Source organism: Ylistrum balloti, unplaced genomic scaffold, assembly GCF_031769215.1.
Source record: "Ylistrum balloti isolate Yb309-2 unplaced genomic scaffold, AGI_CSIRO_Ybal_v1 Utg370260, whole genome shotgun sequence".
Lineage (NCBI taxonomy): Eukaryota > Metazoa > Mollusca > Bivalvia > Pectinida > Pectinidae > Ylistrum > Ylistrum balloti.
Window position 1 is genome coordinate 313531 of NW_026782205.1, and position 15342 is coordinate 328872.

General features: G+C 34.9%; 1 protein-coding gene across 2 annotated transcripts in view; it reads right to left on the reverse strand.

The window, feature by feature from the left end:
• Positions 1-15342, reverse strand: part of LOC132552587 (protein kinase C delta type-like) — a 66753-nt gene that overhangs the window by 46940 nt on the left and 4471 nt on the right. The window lies entirely within an intron of this gene.

Below are 15342 nucleotides of genomic sequence, written 5' to 3' on the forward strand. Positions count from 1 at the left end.
ACAACCTATCTATATCAGGTATATATATGTGATGTGTTACTGACCAGTAGGGGCAGTGGAACAACCTATCTATATCAGGTATAAATAAGTGATGTGTTACTGACCAGTAGGGCCAGTGGAACAACCTATCTATATCAGGTATATATATGTGATGTGTTACTGACCAGTAGGGGCAGTGGAACAACCTATCTATATCAGGTATATATATGTGATGTGTTACTGACCAGTAGGGGCAGTGGAACAACCTATCTATATCAGGTATAAATCTGTGATGTGTTACTGACCAGTAGGGCCAGTGGAACAATCTGTCTGCATCAGGTATACATATATACTACATGTGTTTATACAATTTTCAGTAAGTATGTAAACCTGCTGTCTAAGTACCTTGTGTTATGTATCTACATCTGGTTAGTCTATATGATACACTGACCAGAAAGTGGATACTACAGCATACAGTAAAGTTAGGACTAACCTCTTCCTGAGTATGAAAACTTCACTTGTGAAAATGGTGTAGGTTACAAATTGATATTAATCATTCATCTGTCCTACCTGTAACATACCACATTCTGATATCAGATATCACCTGTCCTACCTGTAACATACCACATTCTGATATCAGATATCCATCCGTCCTATCTGTAACATACCACATTCTGATATCAGATATCCATCCGTCCTATCTGTAACATACCACATTCTGATATCAGATATCACCTGTCCTACCTGTAACATACCACATTCTGATATCAGATATCACCTGTCCTACCTGTAACATACCACATTCTGATATCAGATATCACCTGTCCTACCTGTAACATACCACATTCTGATATCAGATATCACCTGTCCTACCTGTAACATACCACATTCTGATATCACCTGTCCTATCTGTAACATACCACATTCTGATATCAGATATCACCTGTCCTATCTGTAACATACCACATTCTGATATCATTCTGATATCAGATATCACCTGTCCTACCTGTAACATACCACATTCTGATATCCTGATATCACCTGTCCTACCTGTAACATACCACATTCTGATATCAGATACATTCTGTAACATACCACATTCTGATATCAGATATCACCTGTCCTATCTGTAACATACACACATTCTGATATACCACATTCTGATATCAGTAACATACCACATTCTGATATCAGATATCACCTGTCCTACCTGTAACATACCACATTCTGATATCAGATATCACCTGTCCTACCTGTAACATACCACATTCTGATATCCGATATCACCTGTCCTACCTGTAACATACCACATTCTGATATCCGATATCACCTGTCCTACCTGTAACATACCACATTCTGATATCAGATATCACCTGTCCTATCTGTAACATACCACATTCTGATATCAGATATCACCTGTCCTACCTGTAACATACCACATTCTGATATCAGATATCACCTGTCCTACCTGTAACATACCACATTCTGATATCAGATATCACCTGTCCTACCTGTAACATACCACATTCTGATATCCGATATCACCTGTCCTACCTGTAACATACCACATTCTGATATCAGATATCACCTGTCCTACCTGTAACATACCACATTCTGATATCTATCTGTAACATACCACATTCTGATATCAGATATCACCTGTCCTACTTGTAACATACCACATTCTGATATCAGATATCACCTGTCCTATCTGTAACATACCATATTCTGATATCTGATATCACCTGTCCTACCTGTAACATACCACATTCTGATATCAGATATCACCTGTCCTATCTGTAACATACCACATTCTGATATCCGATATCACCTGTCCTACCTGTAACTTACCACATTCTGATATCAGATATCACCTGTCCTACCTGTAACATACCACATTCTGATATCAGATATCCATCCGTCCTATCTGTAACATACCACATTCTGATATCAGATATCCATCCGTCATACCTGTAACATACCACATTCTGATATCAGATATCATTGCCTACCTGTAACATACCACATTCTGATATCAGATATCCATCTGTCCTACCTGTAACATACCACATTCTGATATCAGATATCCATCTGTTCTACATATGCTCTCCTGTCCATTGTTATCAGATGCAAAAGGTTGCATATAAATTGCCTTAGTTTTAATCCAAATGACACTTTTATCACATTCATGTACCCTGAATTTCTCTAAACATATACATATAATTCAAAGGGTCCTGTTCTATCTCCAAAGTTAATCTTTGCAAAGAATAGTTCATTTTCACTATAAACATTCAGTTTTCTTTAAAATATGTAAAGAAAAAAAATTTCAGTTGGAACATCATACTTAGGTGTTGCCTTTATGCTCATCCTGCAGGCAAATGTTTAAGGTATTTTAGTGCTTTAAATGTGTGAAGCTTGATAACGATCTCTCAAGAGATGAAGCAGCTAGAGTAATGACAACAATTTTCTAAAAATAGTAGTAACCTTGATCTCAAAACCCTGAAACTCAAACTTGTCAATGATATTATGGTCATTTGTAAGTGTGATTTGATCAAAATCCCATATGGAATGAAGCCCCCACTCTTCTTCTTCCCTTGGTAGTTATAAACAGCCATTTGAAGGAGGTCACCAAGTTACCAGGGCAAGAAATTTGGAAAAAGAAATACATTGCATGGACATCTATATGAAGTCCTTATTATTCTTTCATCAAACTGAAACTGGTTCACAAGTGTCAATACAATGTTTAGGCAATATCCAAATTTCAGTATTTATCTCCTATACTTCATTGTCAGGGGAAAAGGGAAATTAAATTATATCTATTTTGTATACACAGAAAACACATCACAGAATTATGGGTCATCTTTTCTACATTATGATTTTATTGAAGGCCCAGTGTTACACTCATCTACAGATTGATACACATAGGAGGGCCCAGTGTTACACTCATCTACAGATTGATACACATTGGAGGGCCCAGTGTTACACTCATCTACAGATTGATACACATAGGAGGGCCCAGTGTTACACTTGTCTACAGATTGATACACATAGGAGGGCCCAGTGTTACACTCATCTACAGATTGATACACATAGGAGGGCCCAGTGTTACACTCATCTACAGATTGATACACATAGGAGGGCCCAGTGTTACACCCATCTACAGATTGATACACATAGGAGGGCCCAGTGTTACACTCATCTACAGATTGATACACATTGGAGGGTCCAGTGTTACACTCATCTACAGATTGATACACATAGGAGGGCCCAGTGTTACACTCATCTACAGATTGATACACATAGGAGGGCCCAGTGTTACACTCATCTACAGATTGATACACATAGGAGGGCCCAGTGTTACACTCATCTACAGATTGATACACATTGGAGGGCCCAGTGTTACACTCATCTACAGATTGATACACATAGGAGGGTCCAGTGTTACACTCATCTACAGATTGATACACATTGGAGGGTCCAGTGTTACACTCATCTACAGATTGATACACATTGGAGGGTCCAGTGTTACACATTGTAGGATCCAATGATAATTTCATCAGCTACAACACCAATAGGTCAGCAGCTTTGATGATGCTATTTATTGAATGGTATTTGAACCTTTGCAAGGTCATCTGGTCACTCTCTCATAGTGTTAGGTGATTTGTAGCCACTTATTGACAGGAAATCATGTGATGATCAGTACATCAGCTGCCCAGAGAGCAAGGATGACGAGTGTTGATCATTCATTTGGATCCATTTATGGTTAGATTTCTCAATATATCAGATAACAAACCTGGTCTATATATCAGATAACAAACCTGGTCTATATATCGGATAACAAACCTGATCTATATATCGGATAACAAGCCTGGCCTATATATCAGATTACAAGTCTGGTCTACAGTTCTATATATCAGATAACAAGCCTGGTCTATATATCAGATAACAAGCCTGGTCTATATATCAGATAACAAGCCTGGTCTATATATCAGATAACAAACCTGGTCTATATATCAGATAACAAGCCTGGTCTATATATCAGATAACAAGCCTGGTCTATATATCAGATAACAAGCCTGGTCTATATATCAGATAACAAACCTGGTCTATATATCAGATAACAAGCCTGGTCTATATATCAGATAACAAGCCTGGTCTATATATCAGATAACAAGCCTGGTCTATATATCAGATAACAAGCCTGGTCTATATATCAGATAACAAACCTGGTCTATATATCAGATAACAAGCCTGGTCTATATATCAGATAACAAGCCTGGTCTATATATCGGATAACAAACCTGGTCTATATATCGGATAACAAACCTGGTCTATATATCAGATAACAAACCTGGTCTATATATCAGATAACAAACCTGGTCTATATATCGGATAACAAGCCTGGCCTATATATCAGATAACAAACCTGGTCTATATATCAGATAACAAACCTGGTCTATATATCAGATAACAAGCCTGGCCTATATATCAGATAACAAGCCTGGTCTATATATCAGATAACAAGCCTGGCCTATATATCAGATTACAAGTCTGGTCTACAGTTCTATATATCAGATAACAAGCCTGGTCTATATATCAGATAACAAGCCTGGTCAACAATACGGTATTACTATAGTTAGTTACTAACTTAAACACACAAACCCCTGAACACTACTTTACCACTAAGACTTCACATCAGTACTTTACCACTAAGACTTCACATCAGTACTTTACCACAAACTCCACCAGTACTTTACCACGAAGACTATATATCAGTACTTTAACAAGCACATCAGTACTATATATCAGTACTTTACCACACAGACCTCAGTACTTTATATATCAGTATAACAAACCTCAGTATTTACCACGAAGACTTAACATCAGTACTTTACCACAAAGATATATCAGTACTTTACCACGAAGACTTCACAAGTACTTTACCACGAAGACTCCACATATATATCAGTACTTTACCACACAGACATCATATCAGTACTTTACCACTAAGACTTCACATCAGTACTTTACCACAAAGACTCCACATCAGTACTTTACCACGAAGACTTCACATCAGTACTTTACCACAAAGACTCCACATCAGTACTTTACCACAAAGACTCCACATCAGTACTTTACCACGAAGACTTCACATCAGTACTTTACCACGAAGACTCCACATCAGTACTTTCACATCAGTACTTTACCACACAGACATCATATCAGTACTTTACCACTAAGACTTCACATCAGTACTTTACCATGAAGACTTCACATCAGTACTTTACCACAAAGACTCCACATCAGTACTTTACCACAAAGACTCCACATCAGTACTTTACCACGAAGACTTCACATCAGTACTTTACCACACAGACATCATATCAGTACTTTACCACTAAGATTTCACATCAGTACTTTACCACGAAGACTTCACATTAGTACTTTACCACAAAGACTTCACATCAGTACTTTACCACGAAGACTCCACATCAGTACTTTACCACAAAGACTCCACATCAGTACTTTCACATCAGTACTTTACCACGAAGCCTTCACATCAGTACTTTACCACACAGACTTCACATCAGTACTTTACCACGAAGACTCCACATCAGTACTTTACCACAAAGACTTCACATCAGTAATCCACCACTTAGAATCCATATCAGTACTCAGGAACACTCCGATACATCAATACTTTAACACTCAGGTTTCACATCAGTACTGTCAATCTTAGATGTTGTAACATATGCAAAAGACACTTTAATCTCTTTAACTAATGCATCAAACATGGGCTTTTAAACTTTTATTACAAGCTGACTACAGACACTATGCTGTTTCCATTTCTCTAAAAATCCCACGCAATAATCATCATTTGTACAATTCCTATTCCTTATAAACTTAATCCAGAATCTTTTCTCTCTGGAGTGTAATAAATAGAGTTTTCTGCAGTAAAAAGAATGCACTTGTGAAAGATACAAAAAATATGAGACACACGAGAGAAATGTATTTCTTTTTACTGAAGACACGATTTACTATTCTTTTTATTACATTTTTACGAGCATAATTAGCCAATTACTGACATATTTAGGACAGAATAAAATGACAAATCTGACTATGCTTTTAGCAAATACTACTCACCATAGCTTCACATTACACAACAAATATAACCCTTTTTTGAAAAACTTAGTGAAATATATAAGCACAAAAATAAATTTCAATGTATATTTTTTTTTTGTATTCACAAAGAAAAGGTTACTCATTCGTGTACCTAACAGACAAAATTTGCTGTAAAACGTTCAGAGAGAGTTTAACATTAATGCCTTGTGATAAGTTACTATGCAGCTGAAAATATGGCAGCAACCAATTAAGTCATGATGTTGTCACTGTCAATGACACAAATCAATTTCAAAGTGTCTAGTTCCACTTTCAAGACGTTAGGTGGGGGATTAGGTTATACTTATGATATGGTAATTTCAGTGACTGGCTTGCATTGTTTTGCTGACTTCCATGGAAATTGAAGTTTACCTCAGAAATAATAAAAATGTGTTATTTTTCACTATTGAACAACAGCAAGATATTAGCCCAGCCAAAATTAAACAACTATACAGTACCAGCATATAATGATGAGTTTACACATCCAAGAACTAGATAGGTTTGACACCCAAAGGTTCTCTCAGCCACGGTTACATCTAGTGATAAAGAGAAAGCTTAACCATTAGACTGTATCTAAAACTAGCATGGATGACGTTGCTTCTCCCAACAAGAAGTAGGTTGATGTGCAAAGACAATCAAATTCAAAAGACAAGCATGAGCCTTTCAACTGTTAACAATTTAACACCGACAACTAAGTAATCAAATTACATAGAAAGATCCCTTAAAAAGACTTCCATATAGTCAATTTTTTCTACTGCTACCAGCCTACGAGCGAGCTCTCAGCTGGCACTAATTGTTCATTGTTCACATGAAAACTTTGGGTCTTAATGATCTATAAAAAATGGAAGCCAAAACACTCATCAAGCTTGTTATGATGTTTACACAAGAGGTCTAATAGGCCAGTATACAATAACTGAGATGAAGTTACCTATGTGTGCCGAGTGTAATCAATAAAAACCTTTACAGTCAGTACTGATTACGTAGATAACACTCCTAATTAGACCCAAACAATAACATCAAGAAAATGATAAGTTACAGTTTTGTGTATATTTAGATATTTTGACAAAAGCATTGTTTCTAAGTTCAAAGTTCAAAGATTTTTGTCGCATAGACTTGGAGTATTACATAATTTTTCTAGTAAAAAACTGCTTACATAGCATGACTACCAGGACATGTGATTGTAACATGATTGTATTGGCTTTTCATGCCCAGCAAAATGGTAAAAGTATTGACATTTATGGGAGCCAGATAACATTTAAATAGCAAAACCAGCAAATGATGATAATTGATAGAATCATAACAATTAGTTTCATATGTATTCCTAACTGGATATTTCAGTAGTCAATTCTGCCTTCAGTTCAACTCGGTTCTTTGAACCAAACTAAAAGTAAAAGTAGAAACTTACAACAATTTGATAGAATCAATCAGCAGCAATAGAAATAATAATTCCGGTCGATTCCAACTGGTACAAAATGAAATTATCCATTAATATTACATTGCTTTCAACTCTAGTTTTATTTATAGGTTTGACGATTATCACTGTTTAACTTAGTTACCACAACCCAAATAGCTGGATTACAATAATTCTGGTTATCATATTATTCTTATCTGGAAAATATCATAATAAGCAGGTTTCATTGTATATAAAATGTTTACACATGACACACAGCGATGGAAAGAACATGACGGCAACAAGTCATCTTGACCCTTGTCATCCGTTGACCCACTTCAGTTAAATTGTCGATCTTCTCTTCAAGCTAACTTTCATTTGAAAAACTGTATTCTAACATCAAATAAAATGCAGTTTTCTGGGAAAGTTTTTACCCATTGAGGTGATTCTGATACATATCAGTCCATTGTTTATTTATTATCGATACTACTGTACATGTTATGTATCTTAATGTCTTACCTTGATCATGGAAGACGAAAAATCAAATGTTGAGGAACTAGAATGGTTTGTAGGTACAACACAATAGTCTGTCTTGACAAAGTGGTATGGTTTTAATATAGCTTTTTCACTGGCGACAATAAAACAGATAAATTCTGTCCTCTAACACACTGTCTGTAACAACCATATCAGTTTTGGTGGTAGGGATAAAGTTTACCAATGTAGGCCAGTTGTATCAGTTTCTTTATTGTGACAGGAATTTCGTTTCAATTGTGGACAGTTAGATGGTTTGAAAGCCAATAAAAAAATTCACAATTATCAAAGGCTTCATTGCCAATTAGTTCCATTGAAAATGCCATTGAAAATGGTAATGTTGTGTGTTATAAAAATCAATTCCATAAAAGTATTTAAATGTCAGCAAACAATCTCATTTACAATATTACTTTACAAACCGAATATTATTGAAAAGAGAAAGAAAATGTTGTGATATACTGTATAAAGTGGAGAGTCCCTAAAATGACATGAACAGTAGTTCTATTTCATTAGATTATATATAGCGGATAAATAAGTTGTTCCAAGTACGCAAAATTTGACATTAACAGATATTACATGTTAACAGGAGACTATTAACGAGAGTTCACTGAACAAAGTATACGCTGTACATACATGGTCTTGATTTGTTTATTTATTACTCTAATACATCATTGCTCATTCTGAGGAAAGTTTGACATTATTTTTGATAGATTGGGAAGTGTCAACTAAAATCTCCTCGACTACACTATAACTATGTATCATTAATTTGCTAATTACAGTGACAGGTTAGAAAACACAATCTGTACAGGGATGGCAAAGGATACCGTACATATTTCACCAAACAATATATGCTGGGGAGACATGAATATTAAAACCAATTTGTCTTCATTGATGCCAAAATTAGATTTAAACGGCACAATTTTCATGTTTTTTCCCTGTTTACAGATGGGAATAAATATGTGGTGATTATGCAATGAAATAAACTGAACCAATAATTTAGGTTCAGATCCCAGAAAACGGAATGGAAATGTGCTTTCCACAATCTGTGAATGACTATGAGGAAAATATGTTTTCCTTTGACATAGAAATAGTGTAAAAGATCTATTATCAAAGTTACATCACTTGATCATAGTTTGGATACAACACCTGGATGCTTGTCGTAAACATTTTTTAGATAACTTAAGCCCTCTGTTGTCTGTAAACCTTTCACATTGTTAGCTTCTTCTCATAAACAGATGAGCATATTCAAACCAAACATGGTCACTAGCATCAATACCTGAAGGGGCAGAATTTGTGTTCCACATTCTCTGAGATTCATGGCAAGGGGCAAAAACAATGTAAAGCATGTAAGTTTGAATCTCTTCTCTCCTGGGAGACAAAGAATGTAAAGCATGCTATTTTGAATATCTTCTCTCCTGGGAGACAAAGAATGTAAAGCATGCTATTTTGAATATCTTCTCTCCTGGGAGACAAACAATGTAAAGCATGCTATTTTGAATATCTTCTCTCCTGGGAGACAAAGAATGTAAAGCATGCTATTTTGAATATCTTCTCTCCTGGGAGACAAACAATGTAAAGCATGCTATTTTGAATATCTTCTCTCCTGGGAGACAAACAATGTAAAGCATGCTATTTTGAATATCTTCTCTCCTGGGAGACAAACAATGTAAAGCATGCTATTTTGAATATCTTCTCTCCTGGAGACAAACAATGTAAAGCATGCTATTTTGAATATCTTCTCTCCTGGGAGACAAACAATGTAAAGCATGCTATTTTGAATATCTTCTCTCTCCTGGGAGACAAACAATGTAAAGCATGCTATTTTGAATATCTTCTCTCCTGGGAGACAAACAATGTAAAGCATGCTATTTTGAATATCTTCTCTCCTGGGAGACAAACAATGTAAAGCATGCTATTTTGAATATCTTCTCTCCTGGGAGACAAACAATGTAAAGCATGCTATTTTGAATATCTTCTCTCCTGGGAGACAAACAATGTAAAGCATGCTATTTTGAATACCTTCTCTCCTGAGAGACAAACAATGTAAAAGCTGAGAGACAAACAATGTAAAGCATGCTATTTTGAATATCTTCTCTCCTGGGAGACAAACAATGTAAAGCATGCTATTTTGAATCTCTTTTCTCCTGGGAGACAAAATCACATTGATCAAAATAATTTCTGATGAAATGTTTTAACAGATAAACATCATGTGTCTCAGTATATTGTTGTCCTCCTGCACCCTTTGACCATTATCGTTTCAATTTGTGAAAAGAAAATGTATTGTTGCAATAAAAACATGTTTACACTCAGAATAAGGCTTCATCAATGATAAAAGCCCTATATTGAACATTCAAAGCTTTCGGCAATGTGACTCAGAAATAACCGACCACAATTTACAGTCACATAGAAACTTAGATACCTGTACAGCTGAAATCACAGCATCGTTCCTAACTGCTGGCTAATGTTTTCATAGGAGCCTATGTAAAGCTTTGATATCAATAGAGGAGACGGAAGAATGAGACATCAGTTACTATAGAGTAAGTTAAATCGAGGAGGTGTCAAGTGTCACATTCTGAGTGTCACGTTTTATCATGATGTTTATGGCTTTTGTGTGCACTTAGTGCTCGTTTAATCTTCAATGAAATGAACACTCCAACACGGGTTTGTGTTGTACGTGTATTTGCACACATTTAATTTGTGATATTGTTTATTTCATTTGATATTACAACACATATTACCTTGATAAATCTCTTTTAACTTTTGAATAAATTGTTGAAATTGTATATTGTTGGTGTCATCTTTCAGTAGCGTAGAAATTAACGAGCCTGTTCCTTTTTATCATAACTGACTTATCAGAAACTTATTTCATCTCCTGAACTAAAGCTATATTAGCTAAGTTGCAAAAATTTCTGTCTTTCTTTCATCTTTCATCTCATTTGCCAAACACTAACACTATCCTCCAAAAGAACATAGTCATCACCAAATTTGTCCTCAAATTTTGAAGATAAATTTCAGTAGTATTTTATTTAAATAACTGGTTTTACATCCACTATTATGGATTGTCCACCTCTATAGCTAACAGTTTTCTGTGTCCACTTTCAGCTCTCACTCAGAACTCTCCAAGAGACTACATACAGGGCTCCAACGTCACTTCTTCTGTGTCCACTTTCAGCTCTCACTCAGAACTCTCCAAGAGACTACATACAGGGCTCCAACGTCACTTCTTCTGTGTCCACTTTCAGCTCTCACTCAGAACTCTCCAAGAGACTACATACAGGGCTCCAACGTCACTTCTTCTGTGTCCACTTTCAGCTCTCACTCAGAACTCTCCAAGAGACTACATACAGGGCTCCAACGTCACTTCTTCTGTGTCCACTTTCAGCTCTCACTCAGAACTCTCCTAGAGACTACATACAGGGCTATAGTAGATTTTTCATATAAGTAACAATATATATATAAATCAATAGTTACCTTTGATATTTCTCCATCTGCTCTCTAAATGTACATACCAGTAAACATACCTGAAGCATTATCACATCCTAAATTACTGAAGCAATTATGGGTCATATGATAAAAATAGAAATCTATTTATAGAACTGCTTTAAATAATTATCAGGTGTGATATATTGTCCTCATCCCAACGAGGCAGAGCGTTAGTAGTCATAAGTTTCAGGTCATCAATTTTCTCAGGTTACTTAGGTTTAGCATTCACCTACTTGTAAGCCAAAGATACACCCTTATTTATAATGCAATGAAATCCAAACCATGAGCAATGTTAACCAGTGTAACTATCGTGATTTCAGAACAGAATATCTGAATGACTGTCCTATATTTACCCCCATGACTCAATGCTTTTTTGATAAAATCACAGTGAGATTTACTTAAGGTGAAAATTTATGTGACAATATGACAATATTTTGAATCAATATGATGACACAACAGAAAAGGTGGACACCAACAGACAATTTCAACCATATATGATGTATTGACAGCATGGTTGTCATGTGATAATATCCCTGAACCTGTGAGTTGATTTAAATTTACAGATCACTTTAAGGTAGGAATGAAATTATTGATGAATTACAAAATTTGCTGCCTTAGAATTATGTATACACACAATCTTTTAAACTGGTTGTTTATCTAGCAGATCTGAATTACCAGTAGCACCAACGAACAGACAATTTGTTGAATAGACAGCGCAGCACAGCACAGCATAGCACAATCAATGTGATTTTCTTCCTCCTTTCAGGAAAACCATTCACAGCAGCTAGTCATAAAAACCCTACAGATTTTACAACTACACACACCTCAACTATACACAGAAGCCCTGAAGACTAAAACACAGCAATATAATCCTGACACTGAGCTAATGAGGAGTCATTCATGAGTTACATGTATATGCAGAAAATGTCGGATAAGTATATGATGTATTTGATATTCAGACAGTTTCCCTTTAGTACTTAGCATGTGTGTTTCTTCATAATCAAAAGTCTTATGATAAACCTGTGTTCAGGTACTTCAACTTCCAAGTAATTCAGGTCTATCATCCTGACTGTTTGATGACCAATTTTTACATCAATTCAAGTCAATATCAGACTCACTGCTTTTACACAAACTACACACTGTATCAAAAATTAATATTTTAGATAAATTAAATTCAATAATTAATTCATCTTTCATAACTTGATATAGCATTTCATAAATAAGTAATATCCACACTAGAAAGATGAATATGTTGTTCATGTCCATTCCTTTTTTTACTTTCAAGTTCATCTGATCACATGAGAGTTTTCTTTTAAATCTGCCTTAGATTCAGATAGCTATCGTATGTGTACATCTGTTTACAATTTTGTCACTTGAGCTTCAGGTACATCAGTAACAAAGCATGCATTGGTCATGAAATTCCTTCAGATATCTTAATTTCATGTACAGTAAAAACCACACTCACTCGACCCCACATTATTTGATACAAACTTTTCACATAACTCATTGTTAGGTCCTGAATATGTACTCTTTGTTATCAAATGCTGGATTCATCAAACCAATACTTCTTAAATACCCTAGTATTTTCCACTTCTTTCTGTTTAATAGGTGTCACAGTTGCCAATATTTACCTGTGTCGCAATTGCCAAAATTTACCTGTGTTGCACATGACTGCATCCAACTTGAGTGTACCAGGTGAGATAACTGCCAAATATTCAGGTGTCTGATAGGACATGGAATAATTATGGAATTAACTGTGGCATTGTACCTACACTAGCATCTGCTACCTAATCTTTTATACAGATATTTGTCATGAATATGTATCTTAACTTGACTTGCCTTTCAAACGAAAGTATTTTTTGCTTGAAACCAAAATACGAATAGCACAATGTACAGTCATAACAACAAGGAAACATCATCCTCTCCATCTTACTTATTCTAGTTGTAAACGAAACCTATGCAAGCAGACAACAAACATGAGGACAATGGACCTTCTGACTATAAAAACTTATCATTGAAAAATGCAAAATAGGCCTTAATTACTTGACTACTCCACAGTTTACAAAGAAGACATTGTCAGTTCATAAGAACATTTCCTTCAAACTCTAAATCCTGATCCATAGTATGTGCTACTACACAAATATCATGACTTAGCCTATCGCTTGTTGAAAGAAGAAGTTTTAAGATCTCAACACCTTTGACCCCAGAGACTTTGACACTAAGTCAAGGTCAATCATTGTAATAAATTTGGTAGTCCTTCATTCAAATTTGTTAAACAAGCAATATCAACAGTCTGGACATTTTTGGTTATTGAGAAGAACTTGTTTAAATATTTTAACACATTTGACCTTGTGACCTTGGAAGTGGATCAAATTCATTCATTTGGACAAATTTTGTAGCCCTTCATCCCACCAATCAACAGGCCCAATATCAGCAATCTAGGCCTTTCAGTTTTCTGGTCTGACGACCTAAAATTAGAATGCCAATAAAGCACAAAACCATGCATGACCTTTCAAATGATATAAGCAGTGTCTGGCCAATATATATATTCCTATACAGTTCAAACTTCAACAACATGGAACACAAAGTGTTGATATTGAGGAATGTTAACATTACACACCTTTTGTTCACAGATTTCAAGTGCTCTACATTTTCAAACAGCTATCCTAATGACTACATTGTTTTTATCTTACAGAAGTGTTAGGCCCTCTACTGATGACACATTAACTATCATGACAGATTTTATTTGAAGGAACTGCCGGCAGAATTTTTACTTTTAAGCAATATATCTGGATCATAAATCAAATCTTAAAAGTTTGCTGTTTTCTACAAAAAACGATGTATTTTAAGCTTTATCTATGTTTTTAGAATTTTTCGCTTGTTAAACTTTGATGGTATTTACACACAGAATTCATCCCAAGCTTGGAGTAATTATGTTAACAAGTACAACTCACACCATTTCTATGTTCTAATGCCAATGTATTGATCCATTGAATTCCTTGGAGGTCCTTCTCAGCATCACACACACAATAACATTATCTGGATGACATTATATCTATCATGACATCAACAGACCTAACCCAAAATGTACAAACCATGAGATAATGGCTTGTCAACCTAACTACAATTTACAATTAAGTCTTCGTATATAAACAAATACAAAACCTACAATTTACAATTAAGTCTTCGTATATATACAAACACAAAACCTACAATTTACAATTAAGTCTTCGTATATATACAAACACAAAACCTACAATTTACAATTAAGTCTTCGTATATATACAAACACAAAACCTACAATTTACAATTAAGTCTTCGTATATATACAAACACAAAACCTACAATTTACAATTAAGTCTTCGTATATATACAAACACAAAACCTACAATTTACAATTAAGTCTTCGTATATATACAAACACAAAACCTACAATTTACAATTAAGTCTTCGTATATATACAAACACAAAACCTACAATTTACAATTAAGTCTTCGTATATATACAAACACAAAACCTACAATTTACAATTAAGTCTTCGTATATATACAAACACAAAACCTACAATTTACAATTAAGTCTTCGTATATATACAAACACAAAACCTACAATTTACAATTAAGTCTTCGTATATATACAAACACAAAACCTACAATTTACAATTAAGTCTTCGTATATATACAAACACAAAACCTACAATTTACAATTAAGTCTTCGTATATATACAAACACAAAACCTACAATTTACAATTAAGTCTTCGTATATATACAAACACAAAACCTACAATTTACAATTAAGT